The following is a 6,307-nucleotide window of genomic DNA, read 5'->3' as shown; positions in this document are numbered from 1 at the left end:
TCTCTGAGCTGGGGCCCAGCAAAAGGCAGAACTGCAGTAAGACCCCCTTCCCTACCCCAGGAGGAGCAGCCCAGTGTACTCCACAAGAGTCCATAAATTTAGAGACTCATAAGGGGGGGTCTCGTGCCTGAGATAAAAATGCTCGGTCACAGATTGGGTGAACACAGTTTGGTCTGAAACTAGAGAGACAAGAGTGATTGACCGCTTTTCTGTGAGGGTTCACTGACGAGTGGGGGATGCAAACTTTTAGCTCCTGGCATAGAGATTAGAGCGACGCCATTTTCAGCCCCCGCCCCACATTGAGCCCAGCCCCCTGGCAAGGACGGTACAATCCCTCCCCAGCAGACACCTGAGAATCAGCGAACAGGACCCTCCCCTCGAAGACCCTAGGGAACTTCTGGCAAATACCAAGTTTACCGATGGTACAAAACTGTAAAACTCCAACTTTTGAGGATAAAAGCATATAGCATTCATTTTTTTAAAAAGATTTTATTTATTCATTTGAGACACAGAGATACAGAGAGAGAGAGAGAGCACGAGCAGGGGGAGAGGCAGAGGGAGAAGCAGGCTCCCCGCTGAGCCAGGAGCCAGATGTGGGGCTCCATTCCAGGACCCTGAGATCATGACCTGAGTTGAGATGCTTAACAACTGAGCCACCCAGGCGCACCTCGTGTTTTTTTTATTTTTCTTTAATCCTTCAGTTTTATATTTTATTATCCTTTTCAGCTATTTTCTTATTTTATCAATTATTTTTAAGTCTTTTTTAATTTTCATTTTTTCACTTATGGTTTATATATGTACTTTTATTTTTGATTTCCTTTTATTGTATTCAACTTCATTTTTGTGTATATATGTTTTTCTTTCTGACCTATTTTGGGATCTAGTTTCTTCTAACAAACAGACCAACATACACCCAGGATCTAGTTTATTGTTCTGTTCTGATCAACTTCTTGTCTGATTTTATTTCCATTTTTTCCCTTTTCTGTTTGGTTTCTGTGCTCTTCTGATTGTTTAGTGTATATTTTTCTGGTATAGTTATTATTCTTTAGTCCTTCAATTTTATATTTTGTTATCCCTTTCAATTATTTTCTTGTCTTTTTGGGGGGAGGGGTTTAAAGAATGGAATGTATTAGTAAGCACAGGGGGCGAGCCTGCCATTGGGCATCCCCAGAGGAGGCAGGCCAGGCCCCCACCCAGGCCAAGGGGAGTCTGAAAGCCCCAGGGGCTCTCAGGGAATGTCACTGCTAAAACATATATATATTAACCATTCATGGGAGGGCAGGAACAGGGCTGGGGTAGGATCAGATGATGTGGTGGGGCATTCCGTAGCCGGTCATGCTAGCCTGGGATGCCCAGCGGTTGGTGCCCCTCTGCAACCCAATGACATTGGGTTGTCTGAGACGTTCCAAGTGTTCTCCTTGGACTTCTTAGGAAACCAGTTGGGATCCCCAGAGAAAAGCCCATCCTCCCGGGCTACCGCCAGTCCACCCAGGTTCATCAGCATCCGCTGCAAACATGGCATGTTCTTTCCTTCCCAGAGGTCCAGTTTGGAAGATGTTAGTGGTGATGCCATAGTGCTCCACCAGTGCAGGAACTGAGAGTCTGCTCCAGCTGCTTGAAGTCCATAATGGAGGCCTAGATCTTCTTCACTGGGGCTAGTTCTCCTGGTATAGCCCATTGATGAGTTCACACAGCACCATGCCATCCCTAAGCCAATTCTGGAAGTTCTGCAGCCCTGGCTGGGGCCGGCCTGCATGCTTGTGGCACTGGGTGGTGATTCACTGGATCGGGATCTGCTCCAGGTCTGCATCCTACTGTTTCTCAATCTTTGGCTGTACCTCCCAGCTCAGGCCGTAGGCAGGTCCCCTGTTGGCCATTCCAAAGGGCAGTGGTGGCTGTGGGGTAGATTGGCAGTGAGGGCAGCACAATCCTGGCAGGGGCTGCCTGTGGAGTCCAATTATTTTCTTGTCTTATCAATTATTTTTTAAGTCTTTTTAAATTTTCATTTTTACACTCACAGTTTATATATATATATTTCATTTTTGGCTTCCTTTCATTGTGTTCAACTACATTTTTGTGTGTATATATATATATGTTTTCTTTCTTGCCTATTTTGAGATCTAGTTTATTCTAACAAACAAACCAAAATACACCTAGGATCTAGATTGTTGTTCTGTTCTGTTCTGTTCAACTTCTTGTCTGAATTTTATTCCCATTTTTTTTTCCTTTTCTTATCTGATTCTTTTCTGTTCTTTTCTGATTTGTGTAGTGTATATTTTTCTGGTATAGTTATCATTCTTTAGTCCTTCAGTTTTATATTTTATTTTCCTTTTCAATTATTTTCTTATCAATTATTTTTGTCTTTTTTAAATTTCATTTTTACACTTTTACACTTTTAAATTTCATTTTAAACTTCACTTTACACTTATACATTTTTGTATATATAAGGTTTTCTTTCTTGCCTATTTTGGGATCTAGACCAAAATACACTCAGGATCCAGTTTATTATTCTGTTATGATCTATTTCTTGCTTGATTTTTTTCTCAGTTTTTTTTTCTTTTTCTTTTCTTTTTGGTTTCTGTTCTCTTCTGATTTGTGTAGTGTATATTTTTCTGGTGTCATTGTTGCTATATTTGTATTTTCCCTCCCTTTCATCTATCCTTTTCTGGACATAATGACAAGATGGAAGAACTCACCCCAAAAAAGAGAATAAGAAACAGAACTCACAGCCAAGGATTTAATGAATATGGATATAAGTAATATGTCAGAACTAGAATTCAAAACAGCAATTATAAAGATACTCGCTGGGCTTAAAAAAAACACAGAAGACACTAAAGAATCTCTTACTGGAGAAATAAAAGAACTAAAATCTAAATCAAGTTGAAATAAAAAATGTTATTTCTGAGATGCAATAAAAAAAGGGAGGCTCTAACTGCTAGGATAAATGAGGCAGAATAGAGAGTCAGTGATATAGAAGACAATATGATGGAAAATAAGGAAGCTGAGAGAAAGATAAATAACTACTGGATCACCAAGGGGAGGATTCAAGAGATCAGTGATATCATAAAGTGAAATAATATTAGAGTAATTGGAGTCCCAGGGTAAGAGGAAAGAGAGAGGGGGGCAGAAGGATTACTTGAACAAATTATAGCTGAGAATTCCCTAATCTGGGGAAGGAAACAAGTATTCAAGTCCAGGAGGCACAGAGAACCCCCCTCAAAATAAAAAAAAAAATAGGTCAACACCTAGACAAATAATAGGGAAGCTTGCAAATTTCAGAGATAAAGAGAAAATCCTGAAAGCAGCTTGGGGAAAGATGTTCTTAACCTACAGGGGTAGAAACATAAGGCTGGCAGCACACCTGTCCACAGAGACCTAGTAGGCCAGAAATGATTGGCATGATATATTCAGGGTACTACATGAGAAGAATATGCAGCCAAGAATACTTTATCCAGCAAGACTGTCACTCAAAATAGAAGGAGAGATAAAGAGCTTCCAGGAAAAACAAACTAAAAGAAATTGTGATCACTAAACCAGCCCTGCGAGAAATATTAAAGGGGATCCTTTAAGCGGAGAGAGAGTCCAAAAGTAACAAAGACCAGAAAGGAACAGAGACAATATACAGAAACAGTGACTTCACAGGTAATACAAAAGCACTAAATTCATATCTTTCAATAACTACTCTGAATGTAAATGGACTAAATGCTCTAATCAAAGCACACAGGGTTAGAGATTGGATAAAAAAAAAGCAAGACCCATAGATATGCTTTCTACAAGAGACTCATTTTAAACCCCAAGTCACCTCCAGATTGAAAGTGAGGGGATGGAGAACGATTTATCATGCTAATGGATATCAACAGAAAGCTGGAGTAGCAATCCTTATGTCAGACAAATTGTATTTTAAACCAAAGACTATAGTAAGAGATGAAAAGGGACACTATATCATAATAAAAATGTCTATCCATGGGCACCTGGGTGGCTCAGATGGTTAAGCGTCTGCCTTCGGCTCAGGTCATGATCCCAGGGTCCTGGGATCGAGTCCTGCATCAAGCTCCCTGCTCCTTGGGAGCCTGCTTCTCTCTCTCTCTCTCCCTCTCTCTCTCCCTCTGTCTCTCATGAATAAATAAATAAAATATTTTTAAAAAAGAATTTAAAAAATAAAAAATAAAAAAATAAAAAAAATAAAAGTGTCTATCCAACAAGAAGAACTAAAAATTGTAAATACTTATGCCCCTAACATGGGATCAGCAAATTACATAAACCAATTAATAACAAAATTGAAGAGACACATTGATAATAAAACAATAATAGTAGGGGACTTTAACACCCCAATCACAACAATGGACAGATTACCTAAGAAGATCAACATGGAAACAAGGGCTTTGAATGACACACTGGACCAGATGGACTTCACAGATATATTCAGAGCATTTCATCCTAATGCAACAGAATACACATTCTTCTCAAGTTCACAATGAACATTCTCCAGAATAGATCACAGGTCTCAACTGACACCAAAAATTGGGATTATTCCCTGCATATTCTCAGACCACAGTGCTTTAAAACTTGAACTCAATCACAACAGAAAATTTGGAAGGAACAAAATTCAATGGAGGTTAAAGAGCATCCTACTAAAGAATGAATGGGTCAGCCACGAAATTAAAGAAGAATTTTAAAAAATCATGAAAGCAAATGAAAATGAAAACACAACAGTTCAGAACCTTTGGGGTACAGCAAAGGCAGTTCTAAGAGGAAAATGTATAGCAATATGAGCCTTTCTCAAGAAACAAGAAAAGTCTCAAATATACAACAAAATTTTACACCTAAAGGAGCTGGAGAAAGAACAGCAAATAAACCCTAAATCCAGCAGGAGAAGAGAAATAATAAAGATTAGAGCAGAAATCAATGAAATAGAAACCAAAAACAGTAGAACAGATCAACGAAACTAGGAGCTGGTTCAGATCAATAAAACCCTAGCCAGACTTATCAAAAAGAGAAAGGAGCCAAATAAATAAAATCATGAATGAAAGAGGAGAGATCACAACCAACACCAAGGAAATACAAACTATTTTAAGAACATATTATAAGCAACTATATGCCAAAATTAGACAATCTAGAAGAAATAGACACATTCCTAGAAACTTACAAACTACCAAAACTGAAACAGGAAGAAATAGAAAACTTAAACAAACCCATAACCGGCAGGAAAATTAAAGCAGCCATCAAAAATCTTCCAACAAACAAGAGTCGAGGGCTGGATGGGCTTCCCAGGGGAATTTCTACCAAACATTTAAAGAACTAATACCTATTATTCTGAAGCTATTTCAAAAAATAGAAATGGAAGGAAAACTTCCAAACTCTTTCTATGAGGCCAGCATTACCTTGATCCCAAAACCAGACAAAGACCCCACCAAAAAGGAAACAGACCAAGATCCTTGATGAACATGGAAGCCAAAATTCTCACCAAGATACTAGCCAGTAGGATCCAACAGTACATTAAAAAGATTACTCACCACAACCAAGTTGGATTTATTCCTGTGCTGCAAGGGTAGTTCAACATCCACATCAATCAATGTGATACACTACATGAATAAAGAAAGGACAAGAACCATATGATCCTCTCAATTGATGCAGAAAAAGTATTTGACAAAATATAACATCCTTTCTTGATTAAAACTCTCCACAGTATAGGGATAGAGGGAACATACCTCAATATCATAAAAGCCATCTATGAAATCTCTTCAATAAATGGTGTTGGGAAAACTGTACAGTCCCATGTAGGAGAAAGAAACTGGACCATTTTCTTACACCATACACAAAAATAAATTCAAAATGGAAAGACTTAAGTGTGAGACAGGAATCCATCAAAATCCTAGAGGAAAACACAGGCAAGAACCTCTTTGACCTTGGCTGCAGAAACTTCTTGCTAGACACATCTCCAAAGGCAAGGGAAACAAAAGCAAAAATGAACTATTGGGACTTCATCAAGATAAAAAGCTTTTGCACAGCAAAGGAAACAGTAGGAAAAACCAAAAGACAACCCGTAAAATGGGAGAAGATATTTGCACATGTCTTATCAGATAAAGGGTTAGTATCCAAGATCTATAAAGAACTTATCAAATTCAACACCCAAAAATCAAATAATCCCAAGAAATGGGCAGAAGAGATGAACAGACATTTCTCCAAAGAAGACACAAAAGGCCAACAGACACATAAAGAGATTCTCAACATCATTCAGCGTCAGGGAAATACAAATCAAACCCACAATGAGATACCACCTTACACCACTCAGAATGACTAAAATTAA

The 6,307-nt window shown here is 38.6% G+C and overlaps 1 pseudogene; it reads right to left on the bottom strand.

The window, feature by feature from the left end:
* Positions 1 to 1,301: 1,301 nt before the first annotated feature.
* Positions 1,302 to 1,901, bottom strand: LOC114222329 (transgelin-2 pseudogene; annotated as a pseudogene).
* Positions 1,902 to 6,307: the final 4,406 nt, after the last annotated feature.

Source organism: Eumetopias jubatus, unplaced genomic scaffold, assembly GCF_037043125.1.
Source record: "Eumetopias jubatus isolate StellerSeaLion01/CBP00866 unplaced genomic scaffold, mEumJub1_p1.0 scaffold_14, whole genome shotgun sequence".
NCBI lineage: Eukaryota > Metazoa > Chordata > Mammalia > Carnivora > Otariidae > Eumetopias > Eumetopias jubatus.
Note: the sequence above shows the minus strand (reverse complement) of the source record. Positions and strands in the feature narration are given on the sequence as shown.